Source organism: Ahaetulla prasina, chromosome 5 (assembly GCF_028640845.1).
Source record: "Ahaetulla prasina isolate Xishuangbanna chromosome 5, ASM2864084v1, whole genome shotgun sequence".
NCBI classification, from domain to species: domain Eukaryota; kingdom Metazoa; phylum Chordata; class Lepidosauria; order Squamata; family Colubridae; genus Ahaetulla; species Ahaetulla prasina.
This window is the reverse complement of record NC_080543.1, coordinates 42074027-42089467: the sequence shown is the minus strand read 5'-3', so window position 1 is coordinate 42089467 and position 15441 is coordinate 42074027. Positions and strand designations below refer to the sequence as shown.

Sequence of the window (15441 nt, the reverse complement as noted above, 5' to 3'; positions counted from 1 at the left end):
TTTTAATTTATAAAGTCCATAACACTTTAATCCCTTTTAGCACCATATTTTTACAATCATATTTTCTTCTCAAAACTTCATGTTTCTCTTCTTTTTTAGTTATTTCTTTGCTTAACAGTCTGCCAATCAGTTTCCTTAATAAATTTAAACATTATTCTTTCCCAAGGAGATGAATTATCTTTTATTTAATTCAAAAAATAATTTAAAAGAGGCAATATTCCAAATGTAACTGTACTTTTGGTCTTAAAAAAAATCCTGGTAAGATTTTTGCATTTAATTGTCCTTTAGAAAATAGAACATGCACATCCAGTATCTTTTAAATAGGATTCATGTAAGGCTATGAGCATGGTGTCTTCTGCAGTTGCCAATATATTCTCTGGACGCTGCAGACTTTTGCAAGGAACTGCCCCCACCCCCCACACCAGAGTTAATGTGGGTGATCCCATTTCTTCTCTTTGTCCAGAGTAACTCCATTAGCTTCATCATATTGTCCCTCTGTCAGTATTCACCTCTTCATCATCACTGCTGGTTTGCAGAGACATACTAGTCTGCTATATTTCCACTTGCAAGCCTTTTATTTATTCATTTAATAAACACATATATAGCTGCCCATCACACTGAATGTGATGCGTAGCATAAGAACTAACAAAACAATATCACTATGAAAACATTTCTAAAAATAAAAGCAAATTTGTAATCTTTCTCAACATCAGGGTCTTTTCCAATGAATCCTCTCTCCTCATTTGGTGAAAAAAATATTTGAGTTTCAGTATGTCATTCCAAAGAACAGTCAGGGTTGAATTTTTCTACTGTCCTTTTAAAGTGATCAGCTAATTATGCATCTTTTGTTTATTCTGAATTTCCTACTATTGAGTTTTTTTAGATTGTCTCTAGATACTGGTATTGTAAACAAAGTAGAAAAGGTTTGAGCAGCATGGTTTCTGGGATTTTTTCCAAGCCCTTTATCAGAGGATACAAAAATCTCTGCTATTTTTTTCCATACTATTTTTAATTCTATGTGTGTCTGCAGTGCTTCCCCCAAGTACTTTATTTCTATTTTAGAAAATTAATACTTTAACTTCTACAAAAATATGTCTTTCTTCATTTTTCTAAATCTAAAATACTCCTTTCTCTTAAGTGTGATGTTTTCAAGGCAGTTTTCAAGTGTAATTTCATACTAAGTTTTGCTTATTAAAATATTTCAATATTAATTGTTCTTGTTTTATTTCCAAAAGAACCCTAATGTATATCTTTCCAGATATATATTTGTCAAGTTATTATATACTTGGTGTTTTTAAAAAGAAATTAATGAAGTATTTTCACTGCAGTATATTATTCACCTGTCATCTCCAAATGGTTTGGCCTTTGAACATAAAAAATAAAAAGTGATAATATATTAGTTAATATCTGATTTACTGAAGTTTGCTCAGGAATAGATAATATATCAGTGCTCAGGAACAGGTGCTGCATGTATTTGATTCTTAAACAAATAAAATAAATTCTAGCCTTATCCACGAGAATTAAAATAATGTAAAACAATCTCTTCTAAAGCCCTAGAGATTATTATGAGATTAGGTAAATTTTGGCTGTATGGATAAATAATCTAAACTACCATAATAGACAGAACAGGCATTAGAAATTGGATGACCTGCTTCTAAATTTTCACCATAACTTCTACTGTAAGCCAAGGATTGCAGATGTAGTCCCAACACTGGTTTTGTGAATGGCAGACCTTTCTTCTGTGCAATCCGTAAAGCATATGCCACTCCATGAACTTAGAAAGATCCTTATAAATCAAACCTCATAGTTGAATTGTTACACTTACTCTTAACCCTTGTTGTTCCTCTGATTAATGAGTCCTGTACTCGTTCAGATTTTGGCTTTTGATGCAGTCACTCATTCTGGCTGTTTCTTCATTTGGTCTTTTTGTTATGCTTGCCATCTGTCCTCATTTTATCCCTTTATGCTACAGTATCTGCAATAAATAGTCCTTGGGGACTGTTGGTTAAAAGACACACCAATAACATCAAGGCTGACCTCTGAAATTCTAGTAAGCTAGTCCTGTTTCCATATATGGATAGATTTTCAAATATTGGCATAGGCATTTTTGTCAATTTGGTTGAATTACAATAATTATATTTATAATCTTAAATTATCAGAAAGCATTGTAATATTTCTTTAGGTATTCCAGAAAGAGACCATGCTATGTGGGATAAGGATACATATCTTTGGTACTATAAATGATTTCAAAGAAGGTGGGTCTTCCAAAATATGTCATACCTTTCTGTATTAAAAGTAGTTGGAAAGATAATTAAGTGGCACTAAAGTAATTCAACTTCTAGTGAAGGTGGTTTTTAAAATTGTACACCTATAATTACCCTGAGTAATTATAAATAAACTATTTTAGTAAAGGTTCATATTATTCAGAAAGACTATTGGAAAAATGGTAGAGCAACAAAATATTGAAGCATATCATTTTAAGTAGCACAGGAATTTTAAGAGAATCTTGCATTAGAAATCTCTTAAGTTCAGTTACATGTTGTTTGTATTATGGGCTTTTATATTAGGGAAGCTTTGAAAACCTATAGCTAATTAGTTCTGAGAATCAAGTTTAGTAATAGAAAGGATGAATCCTTCAATCCATAACATTTAAAGATTTGAAATGTTTTACCTAACACCTGCTTAAACAACTCATAACTCTGGGAATTTTAAAACTAAAAATAATGTAAATATGAAGCAGTATAGCTTCTGCCCTGTGATAGTATTTGGCTCTTAGCAACTATATCCCATCTGTGAAGAAACAAGAACAGAAAATAATAAAATTAAAACTGATTGTATTCAGTGATGATATAACAGCTAGATTTCTTGATGTCATCCATTAGCCAAATTCTTGGCTTGGTTACCTTTCCCTAGTTGGTCATATGCTGCTTATCATCCATAGCAGGTCTGGGCTTGAATGTATCAACCACTGTTGGCTTTGAGCCCAAAGACTCTGGCCATCTGCTGCTCGGTTCTACATTAGTGAGTTCCCTGTTTAATTGTCTGCTGGCTAACTTCCACTCTGTATTTTGCTTGAAGGACCTGGCTCAGCTCTCTATTGTCCTTTCAGATCCACCTGATCTTTGTTCCATTTGGCGGCTGCTTCTTCCACCTGGTCTGTTCCAAACAGTTTGATTGAAAGTCACAGTTTTACATTTGGGTGGTGGGTAATGAGGAGAGAAGGCATGCCAAACATGATTTAGAACTATAAGTTTAAACAGCAACACCTGCTTGGAAGAAAGCTTCCAAAATAGCAAATATTAGAGCACATAGAACATTTAAAGTATGTATTTGGAGGTTCATAATATCTACCAACATTGAAGTTGAATAATAATCAAAATTCTCTTTACATGTAAAGTCAAAGATTTATATTTGGCTTGAGACTTTTCTAATTCGCTGGAAATAAGAACTGCATATTCCTCTACAAACAAGTAACAGGATTTAAGGGCTGATATGGAGGAGTGGTTGCAGTGAAGTTGGGTCTTGCCAGAACCCTTCTGCCAATAGTTCCTTTTTTCAAATGATTTTTTTAAGTTACTTGAAAAATTTTTACTTGAGTCTTGCCTGTAGCCCTATTCCTTGCTTCTTACTTTATATCCTTCCTATTAGTTCTACATAGTGAGGAAGGCAAATAGATTGCTGATCTGCACATGTACCATTTCACTTTTATTTAAGCAAGTGATAACTTCGAATTAGTAATTTCATCTCTTAACACTGAAAAATAATAGAAAAACAAAAACTTGCTTTTGGAAATTAGGGTGTTTGTAGAAATACTCTTTCTTATTTAAAAAATAAAAACAAATTTAAAATTCTTTCTGTATATCTAAAATGATTTCTAAAAATTGAGAATTATTCAGTAACCATTATATTTTTAAAAGTAGTTATAAAAAGAACAATTATGAAACTGATTGGAATTCGTAACAAGGAAATTTTTTGATACCACACATTACTAATATTCCTCTAAAACATTTGGGAGTAAACCAGTGGTGGGATTCAGCCACTTTGGGAGAATTGGTTGTTAACTTTCTGAACAGTTTGGTGAACTGGTTGTTGGAAGAAATACATTAGGGCAGAGAACCGGTTGTTAAATTATTTGAATCCCACCACTGGAGTAAACTAACATTTAGTTACAATATTTTTCACTCGTCATAATGATGATTGTTTGCTGCCCAGAATCACTTGTTTGAAATGGGCAACTAGGAAAAATAAATAATGCAAAACTGAAATGCTAGATACAGTGGATATAAAATGGAAATAAAATGTCAATATACATCTGTTAAAATGCCAGGTTTTGAGATGTAAAACCAAATCAAGATAAATCACTTCAGAATTCGTTCCACCTTTAATATAATAACATAAGCTGTACAAGTCAACTGAAAAGCTGAAATCTATTAAGCAAAAATAATAAAAACATACAATAATGTAGTTTCATAAGTGTGCACACCCTCTTATAAGTAATGTCCAATCACATTCAAACTGATGATAGTGCACACCTGCCATCAATTAAAGTGACTCTGATCAAGCCCATATAAAACTCAGCTGTTGTAGGATTTTTCTGACATTTATTCAACTGCTTCTTACAGCAAAAGCCATAGTTTGCAAAGAGCTTACAAAGCATCAAAGGGATCTCATTATTGGAAAGTATCAGTCAGGAGAAGGATACAAAACAATTTCCAGAGCATTGGATATACCATGGAACATAGTGCAGATAATGAAGACAGTCAACAACAAGTGAAAGAAATAAAAATTGATTTAAAACCAAGAAAACTGGTCTGAGAGGTTGCCAAGAGGCCTACAGCACCATTAAAGGCCCTTCAGGAATTTCTGGCAAGTAATTTCCCTTATTATTCATATGTCTGGGCTGTATGTAGGGTGTCAAAACAGAAAACTTGCCTTATAAATAGCAACAGCATTAGCACTTAGTCTTACCGTATTTTTTGGTGTATAAGATACACTTTCCTCCCCCTCCCCCCCCAAGTGGGTGGAAATGTCTGTGTGTCTTATACAGCGAATGTTGCTGAACTATTTTTGGCCTCTGCGCGCCCCTTTTTCGGCCCATTCCCTTGCCGCCTATTCCCACCGCTTGGAACAGACCAAAAATGGGACGCGCAGAGGCTGAAAACAGGATGCATGGAAGCCGAAAATGGGGTATGCTGAGGTGGCGATAGGCGGCAGCAGTGATGGGTGGTGACGGTGGCAATGGACAGTGGCAATCCCAGCAGCCTGGAACACCTGATAGGCAGTATTCCAGGAGGCAGATCCAACTGCCAATCAGCTGCTCATGCTAAATCAGGCTTTGCTGAAGCTGACCAGGCTGTTTGCTGTTTGTTGCAAGGAAGCAAATTGCTGGGAGGCAGAGGTAGAGTTTTTTTTCTTGTTTTTCTCCCCAAAAGTTAGGTGCGTCTTATAGACTGGAGCATCTTATAGTCTGAAAAATATGATGTATACTGCTTTACAACCGTCTCTAGGCAGTTTACAGTCAGCATATTGCCCCCAAAAATCTGGGTCCTCATTTTACCAACCTTGGAAGAATGGAAGGCTGAGTCAACCTTGAGCCTAGTGAAATTTGAACTGCCAAATTGCAGGCAGTTTTTCACAGACAAAAGCCAGGAAAAGCTCCAGGCCCAGACAAGATAACTCCTTCTTGCTTAAAAGTCTGTGCTAACCAATTGGCCTCCATCTTCACCAGTATCTTTAATAAATCACTAGAGATGTGCTATATTCCTTCTTGCTTCAAACGGTCTACTATCATCCCAGTGCCGAAGAAGCTGACCATCAAGGAACTGAATGACTACAGACCAGTTACTCTAACATCTGTAGTCATGAAAATCTTTAAAAAGCTTGTGCTGTCCCACTAAACAGGAAGCAGCAGATGAAGCTAAACAGAATCACATGAGATACCTGTACAATTAGCACAGGGGCCCTCCAAGGCTGTGTGCTTTCCCCACTTCTCTCTGTATACCAATGACTGCATCTCTAATGATCCATCTGCTAAAACTACTGAAGTTCGCAGATGACACAACAGTGATTGGTCTCATTCGAGACAATGACGAATCCACATACTGACGGGAGATTGAATGACTAGCCTCATGGTGTGACCGGAACAATCTGAAACTGAACACACTCAAAACTGTAGAAATGGTGGTAGACTTTAGAAGAAACCCTTCCATACTTCCATCTCTCACAATACTTGATAACACAGTATCAACAGTAGAAACCTTCGAATTTCTAGGTTCTACCATATCGCAAGATCTAAAATGGACAGCTAACATCAAAAACATCATCAAAAAAGCACAACAAAGAATGTTCTTTCTGCACCAGCTCAGAAAGCTCAAAGAGCTGCTGATCCAGTTCTACAGAGGAATTATTGAGTCTGTCATCTGCACCTCTATAATTGTCTGGTTTGGTTCTGCAACCCAATAAGACAGACACAGACTTCAGAGGATAATTAGAACTGCAAAAAAAACAATTGCTACCAACCTGCCTTCCATTGAGGACCTGTATACTGCACGAGTCAAAAAAAGGTCTGTGAAAACATTTACAGACCCCTCATATCCCGGACATAAACTGTTTCAACTCCTCAAAATGATAGTATAGAACCTTCGTTGGTGAACCTTTGGCTTTCTCGCATGCCGGCCTGCGTGCCGGAAGTGGCATGTGAAACCGTCCCATGCCAAATGTGTGGCCTTGCTGGCTTCCGTCGCATTCTTGTGCTTAAATGCGCACCGGTCAGCTGGCTCTTGCGCACATGGTGCCAGCGACCCTGGAAGTGCGGTGGTCTTTCGTGCATGCGCGCAAGGCCAACCAGAAAGGCCGGGTGCCGGCTCGCAGATGTGCAATGGACCGCTGCACTTCTGGGGTCCGTTGGCACTGCGCATGACAGCCAGCTGACTGGCACGTGTTTGAGCGCAGGAACGCGACGAAGAGCTGGCGAGGCCACACATTTGGCACGAGACAGTTTCGCATGCCACTTCCAGCACGCATGCTATAGGTTCGCCAACATTGCTATGGAGCACTCCACACCAGAACAACTAGACACAAGAACAGTTTTTTCCCAAACGCCATCACTCTGCTAAACTAATAATTCCCTCAACACTGTCAAACTATTTACTAGGTCTGTATTACTATTAATCTTCTCATCATTCCCATCACCCATCTCCTTTCACTTATGACTGTATGACTGTAACTTTTTTGCTTGTATCCTTACGATTTATATTGATATTGTTTCCTGATTGCTTATTTGTACCCTAAGATTATCATTAAGTGTTGTATCATTAAGTGTTAAATTTGTAACCCTATGACTATCATTGTGTTGTAAGTATTGTACCTTTATGAAGGTATCTTTTCTTTTATGTACAACGAGAGTGTATGCACCAAGACAAATTCCTTGTGTGTCCAATCACACTTGGCCAATAAAAAAATTCTATTTTTGCAAAAACCTACATCAAGTCTGATAAAAGATTGTGGGAAAGTGTGATGTAATCTGAAACCCAGGTTGAATGTTTTGGTGTTAGGTGCAGAAATAACACTGATCATTACCAAAAATACACCATAGCCAAAAGTACACCATAACAAGGTGGTGGCAGCATTATGCTGAGGCTGCTTTTCTTCAGCTAGAACTGGGGCTTTAGTCATGATGGAGATTATTGTGGACAGTTCCAAATCTGGACAGTTTCTGAGCCAAGTTTTGACACACAAGCTTCAGTCCTCTGTTAAAAAGTAGAAGATGAAAGTGAATTTCACCTTTCAACTTAATGACCCAAAGCATACCTCCAAATCAACAAAATAATGGTTTCACCAGAAAAAGATCAACGTTTTATAATGGTTCAGCCACATCCTGGACCTGAATCAAACTGAAAATCTGTGGGGTGACCTGAGGAGAGCTGAGTACAGAAGGTGCCCTCACAATCTGACAGATTTGGAGTGCTTTTGCAAGGAAGAGTGGGCAAAGATTCCCAAGATGAGATGTGCCATGCTGATAGGCTCCTACTTCAAAAGGCTGAAGATTGTCAAAAATTAAAAGGTGCTTCAACAAAGTATTAGTTTAAGAATGTGCATATTTATACACTCACATTATTATATATGTTTTCCTGTTATTTTTCCCTGTGAAAGATATGTTCGTTTTTCATTTGAATTGTATGTTAAAGAACATACAGAAAAATTCTGAAATGATTTATCTTGGTCTGGTTTTTCTACATCTCAAAGACTTAGCATTTTAACAAGGGTATGTAGGTATTTTATATCCACTGTGTGCATGAACATTTCCATTGAACAGCTCAAAGAAATTATTCCAAATTGAGAATAGAAAAAAAAACACCATGGATTATATTTTTGCTGTTTAAGTTAAAACATTTCTATAGCATTCTCCATTAAAGATATAATAAAATTTGGCCAATTTAACATCATTAAATGCTATCATTGAGAACTTGGAGTCCACGAAACATTTTAGTACATTGAACAATTTATTTCAACCTATTTTATACACCTTCGTTGTGAACTATAATAATAAATATACAGAACTTTGAAATAAGAACTACCTTGAATTCAGAATTTTAATATCTGGTAACTGAATTCAAAAGTAAACCTACTAAAAAAATTTCAACGTAGAATGTACTACTTTAATTCAATAAACAAATGTCTTGCTGTAATCAACCACTGCTGAGATTGATAAAAAAAATATTGGGTTCTTTCTAAGATTACCTAAATTTCTACTGACAAAAATGGCTTTTAGAAATACTGTCACATTTCAAAATGGGGAATGCAGTATCATCCAGAAAAAGTTAAACAGCATTTCCTTTCATTGAAAAACATGTTATAATACTTCTTTTATTTTGTTTATTTATTGGTTCAATTTATAAGTGAGTGGATTGTGATTGTGGCAACTAAATAGAATTAAAACAAAGGACAAAACCAGTAAGTTAAAAGCAGAATAACCTAACCAGAACCTACCCATAGCCATTCAATTCCCCACCATTATAGGGAAGTTCATCTAACACCTTGGCCAAATATCCAGAGAAAAAGCCAGATATTTTAAGGCTTTAGAAAGGCCAAAATAATGATTTGTCTAAATCTCAGAAGTATGCTGCTCCGGAGGGCAAACACTTTAGCAAGAAGGGACATCTGAGGGATCCCAACCCCTGGGCTGTGGCCCACTATCAGGCCTTGAGCCGTTTGGAGCCAAGCCACAGAAGTGGCAGGCGAGTACATGGGCATCCCACTTGTGCAAGCAGTGGGTGAGCGTGTGCCCACACATTTCATTTACGGAAGTGGTGGGCACACATGCCGTCCACTCACACAAATAGAGCTGTGTGCATGCCCGCCACTCGCAAGAACCATCCCCACCTACCCCGACCAGTCCCCAAAGCCAGAAAGGTTGGGAAACTGATATATTTCATATCTTCCACTTAGATGACACTTCTCTAAAGGGGACCAGTTGCATGCTCATCATTTGGGTCTTGTGGAACAGCCAGAATTAATTTGAAAATGTTGCTCCATAAGTAACCCATGAAGGACTTTACTGATAATAACTAATACCATGAATTGCACCTGGAAGCCAGGGTAGTCCATGGAGTAATTGTAGTGTATCAGCATACAAAAATGCACCCATCTACTACATTCTACCACTACAGTTGCAGCTTTCAGATTGTCTTAAGCATAGTCCCATATAGAGTGTGATATGTAGTCAACCCGGAGTTGACTAAGGTGTGAATGAGTAACCTTTCCTCCCCAGTCTAGAAGCAGACACACTTAGTACACAAGATGTATTTGTGGAAAGGCCCTTGTGGCATTTTATCACAAATAGCTTCAGTTTATTCCCATTTATCCAGCTCTTTCTATATCTTACACAATGGTTGGTAATCTTGTTTAATATTGTTTTTCATTGTTTTCACAACACTTAAAATACCATTTAAGCAGAATTGGTCTCATGAATTCCAACGTTGAATATAAAGCATCAGAACTGTATGAAACTTGAATATAAATTCTATGAAATAAGGTTCTTTCATAGTACTGCATTAAGAAAATGCTACAGGCCTCCATCTATTAAGCTCTGATTTTTTGTAAATGATATTCTTACTTAATCATGATCAATAAAAAGAAAAATGATGACTAAAAATACTACAAAATGTAAAGGTTATTAAACATTTTAATTTCTTTTGACTTCATTTATGAATAGATTTGTCATATGAAATATAAATTGTATTGTCTGTCCTTTTATTTCTTTGAGAGCTGATTCTGCTGTCTTTCTTGAAAACTTTCGTTTTTCTGCAAATAACAGGTGATTACTTTTTATTGTTAGGTTGTGAACAGTGAACCTAGCAGCACGTCCCTTGCATTATTTTCTCCATTAGTCAAAGAAGTACAGATTTCTTTTAAAAAAAATGTCCTTGTGAGAAGATACTATAATTGACATTTCATTCACTAAGTGTTTAAACTTTCTAAGCAATCTGAGGCAACTACAACCTCTGCTTTGGTGCCAGCTGTGTATGTTGCCATGGGAACTCAGTAGGGACTTAGCTGCTGATTACTGTTCTAGGGACCACACCTGGCTTATTTGCATTCAATTTAAGTTGAGGAAATTTCAAAAGAAGAAAAGGGGAGCTTAGATTAGCTAGTGGGTTGCCAAAAATGGATTGTCATTTTGACGCTGCCAGTTTGGACAACAAAAGCTATTTCTTATTCATCAGAGTTTTTGGCAGACTCATCCGTTCTTGGAATTTTGTAGATATCATGGTGGTAGATGTTGGTACAATTTTGATTACACTTTGCATTCTCCTGTATCTTTCCTTTTATTAAGCAAATTCATTACATCCATTGTAGAATTGGTGATTTGATGGGAAATACTTTTTGGGGGGGGAAAAAACCACTCATTCTTCATAAATTTAATCTTGTATTAACAAAAGCTTAAAAAGTGAAAGAAAAATCTATGCATTTTACTTCTTACAAATTTTATAAAAGAAATATAAGAAGTTGACTTATTTATATGTCAGTTGTTAACCCAAGATATACATGGATTTGCTGATTCAGAGATCCACTTCACTCTTCTTTTCCCAGTCAAAGATGTTACATTGGATTTACAAATGAAACCAATGTCTTAATAATTAAAAGAGATATAGAAATAACAAATTATAGAGAGATTTGGATACCATTTTTTATTTTGGATTTACAAAAGAGATGTGTTAAACATATGACGGAATTTCTGAGAAGCGACAAAGAGAAAATGAAAATAAATTATGTTCTGGGATACTGGGATTTAAAGGGATTAATGATTAAGAGTTTTAAATTTGAAGAGAAGATATACAAAGTTGGTTCATTTGATCAAGGATAAAATATGCATGTTCCACTCCTTTATCCTAAAACAAAATAATTATGCAGAGTACACCCAAATAACCAGCCTGACTAACTGAGATGAAGGAAGCTGTAAATCAAAACATTTTGTAAGGAAACCAGATTGGGAAAATGTGCTGTGGAGTCATTGGTGCTCTTGGAGCTTAGTTATTTGCTTGTCCATCAGACAAGCACAAACAGTGCAGCAACCAGAACACTAAAAAAAAAAAGAAATAGACCATCTGTTGAGGAACATATGTTCAGGATATTTTCATCATCTGTTCAATAACATCTTCGAACAAAATGGGTACCTGTGGAACTTTATCAAAAATGACTGACCATCCAACCCAGTAGAGCACAACCAATACAAGCTACGGAAAGAATAACACTGCTTATACACCAAAAACATATCAGAAATAACCAGTAGACTATTATACCTACCTAGCATCTCAGTAGCATAAAAATCAGCTATAACTGTCCAAAATTTCTTAAGTAAACCAGTGGCTGAAGAAGAAAAAACGGAAGTCATCTACAACATACACTACACTTACAGCCACTCTATAAGACAGACAGGCAGAAGATTAACAGTGCGTCCATGAACACCAACTAGCAGTCAGAAGGCACAACAACAGGCTCAAACATAGTTTTAACTGGGAAATGGAGCATTCTGATCAAGGTAAATTAAAAAATACTGGAGAATTCCTGGAAGCTTGGCATTCAGACAGATCAATATAGGCACATGGAAATGAACTACATTTACACACCATTTAGAACAGAATTTTAAAAAGGAAACAAAAGACCAGAACACATTTCTTCCAGCAACCAATATCCAGATAAGTCAGTATTAATATCAGACAAATAAGCAGAAAACAATACCCTAATCAAGAAACTACCAAGACGAAAAAACACCCTTGACATGGGTCAAGGTATTGTATATAAGCAGGGAATAAAACTCACATTCATTCAGACTGATAATATTACCTATTTTGGTAATAAAACATCTATAAGCGAACAACACACTCAGAGAGGACCAAGAACTCCCCAATTCAACCCTAAACTATATACTATATATTCTCTTCTATTGGAAAGTGAGTGTTTGCTAATCTCAAATTAGGCTTTAATATTGATTTAGAAAGTAGAGGTTAGCCATTGGTAAAGTGCTGCCCCTATATTGTTGTAGCAGAATCAAAAAGGTTAAAAAACAGTCTTATTTTTCACAATTGCTGTAACTTTGAAAATGAGCAGTAGGATTACTGAAAAAAGACACTTATTTTTGACAGCTATGGAACAGGCAAGTAAGAAAATAGATATTACATCCAGTCTTATTATTTCCAGAATTTAGTAAAACTGAAAATGAATTGCCAGATGGGAATTATAGAAACTAGGCATGCTAATTTAGCATATCTTATTTGCATGATTAGCATTGCTGTTTTGCATAATATGTAAATTATTCTGGCTTGGGGAAGTTGGGATGTGACAACCATATCCTCTCAATAGTGTGAAGAGAAGAAACATCAAGGAAAGAATTGTGATTAAAGAATTGCACTGGATAATGCTGAATAGTTTGTTACAAATTCTGTTAACCTACAATACAAAGTTTATGTATGCAGGATCATATAGGGCATATTTCTTATTGTCTATTGCCATTTAGCGCCTAGGCATGAAGGTAAATAAGCATTTCCTTTTTCCTATTCTTCAGTTTTTCAAACTAAATTAAAAATAACCTTTCAGTGGTATCCAATTGCTAACATTTTAATAGGCATTTCTCTCCTAGAAAAGTTATTTTTCAGCAAGTTTCTCTCTTGTAGATTCCTAAACCACCTTTCATGTGCAAAAGGTCTCAAGCAGTTTGGGAAACTTTTTTTGACTTACACATATTCAGTTTACTTAATTCTAAGTGTAACATAGATATTTTTAATGAATAGAAGGCTGCGAAGAGAGCAAAATAAGGCAAAAGGACCTATCTGAGACAATAGCAATGCAGTGCAAAAGGAATCCATAGGTAAAATGACCAGAGATGAGTTTTGGAGAGAACTATAGGATTCTGAATAAATACAATCCAGAGGAAAGAAATATATTCTATTAAGTATAGAAATAGATTGGTGACAAGAGTATGTCTTATGTCATTCATTCTTTGATCTGACTGAATGACATAATCCTTGATGCTCTCTAAATTTGGCTGTTTGCTTGCAGACGTTTTGTTATCCAACTAGGTAACCTCCTCAGTGCCAGTTTTAATGTTTTAATCATATGTAAACCCACCAATGGAATGTATCTAAAAGCTTGCTTGCTTTGATTATGATGAAAGTTTAATATAATTAATGAAGCATGAAAAATGAAGAATACAAGAGAGATAAGTGATGCCAAATGTGGGACAGACTATTATTTTGCTACTATCTGTAGTGGAATTTGATAAAAAGAACAAAAAAGAAAGGGAAAATAGTGAAACAAACTTGGACTAGTAGTGTTGCATCTAAATTAATAAATGAATTGATGTCCTCTTCCCAAACAAAACTTTCAAACTTGCTTTGACAAGACTTCTTCTCTCAGGTAGGGTTCCTACTAAGCTTCAGCAAATCAGTTCTGGAATTCTTCATTGAGAACAGGACTGTGGCTCATCAGTGATCCAGTTGTGTGTGTGTGGAAGCCAGTCTTCCATACCCAAAGCTGTATCTCTGTTTATACTTGCTGGGGCTGCCTTTGTGCTCATTGCAGTGATTCTTAGCAGCAGTCTCAAGCATCTCCTGAAAGTTGTTTCAGCCATTGTAACTTTGAACAGTAATTACATGAATTGTTACATGAAGTAAGTCGAGAGCTATTTACATATAAAAGGATTCCACAGAAGTATATAGAGTAACATTAATGGGAGATATGAAAAAGGATGTTGATAGAATTATGAGAGAAAAAGTATGTACAATTTTTTGATTGTTGCAAAAAACGAGGATGACAGATGCCATTCTGAAGGTCCTAAGGTTCGGATATCTAGTTTGATTGTTTTATGAAGATTTTGGAATGTTATCTATTTCCTTATCATGTAGATTTTATTTAATCAAAAGTCACTTGATTGCAGCTGATATCAACATATTAAAATATATATTGAATAATGTAGCAAGAAAATATAGCTTTAAGGTACAATTAAAGATAGCAAGAAAACCTAGAACATTCAGAATAATTTTGATGGAATTAACCAATTATTTGGAAGTGAATAACAAGGACCCTCTAATGGAATGAATAAAATAAATATGGTGCCAATGAATGGAATATTTGTTAAATGATTCAAAATTGAGCAGGAAGTAAGATAAAATTGTGATATAATGTCTTGGTTGTTTTAATGTATTTATATGTAAGGATAAAGAAGATGTATGGCTTGGCTGGAACTATGAACATTTGTGGACTTTACTATGCAAATAATACTGTGTGCTTGGCCAAGAAATTTAATGATTTGCAACAAATAATAGGATGTAATAATGAACATAAATCTCAAAATTGTTGTATAGAATCCTCACATATTGACTGATGGCTTAGCAACCATTTGAAATTATGAAGGTTTCAGAAAGGGTGCTTTGTAGCCTATAAAGCACTTGCAACTGTGGCAAAATGTTGCACCACCCTCCAGGGGTGAAATCTAAAAATTTTCCCTCCTGGTTTGGTGGGCGTGGCTTGGTGGTCAGATGACTGGGTGGGCATGGCCAATAACAATAAACAATAAAAATAATAAACAAAGTATAAAAAACAATAAGAGGTACCAAAAACCAACTTTCACACTTTACACACACACAACACAACTGACTCACACACAATGTAAAAGCAGCTGCACTTCACACTTCACACAGCCACAAAAAGCTCAAAAACCAACTTTCACACTTTACACACACACAACACAACTGACACACACACACACACAAAATGCCACATGCAGCTTTCTGAGATTTTTTGTGTTTGTGTAGTTAGAGTGAAACACTACAGAAACACACCAAATCTCAGCAAGCTGCACAAATATATTTTTTTTTTTTATTTTATTTTATTTTATTTTATTTTATTTTATTTTATTTTATTTTATTTTATTTTATTTTATTT

General features: G+C 35.6%; 1 protein-coding gene across 12 annotated transcripts in view; it reads left to right on the top strand.

Annotated features, from left to right (window-relative positions):
• Positions 1 to 15441, top strand: part of POU2F1 (POU class 2 homeobox 1) — a 112973-nt gene that overhangs the window by 29976 nt on the left and 67556 nt on the right. The gene's annotated exons all lie outside the window — the stretch shown is intronic.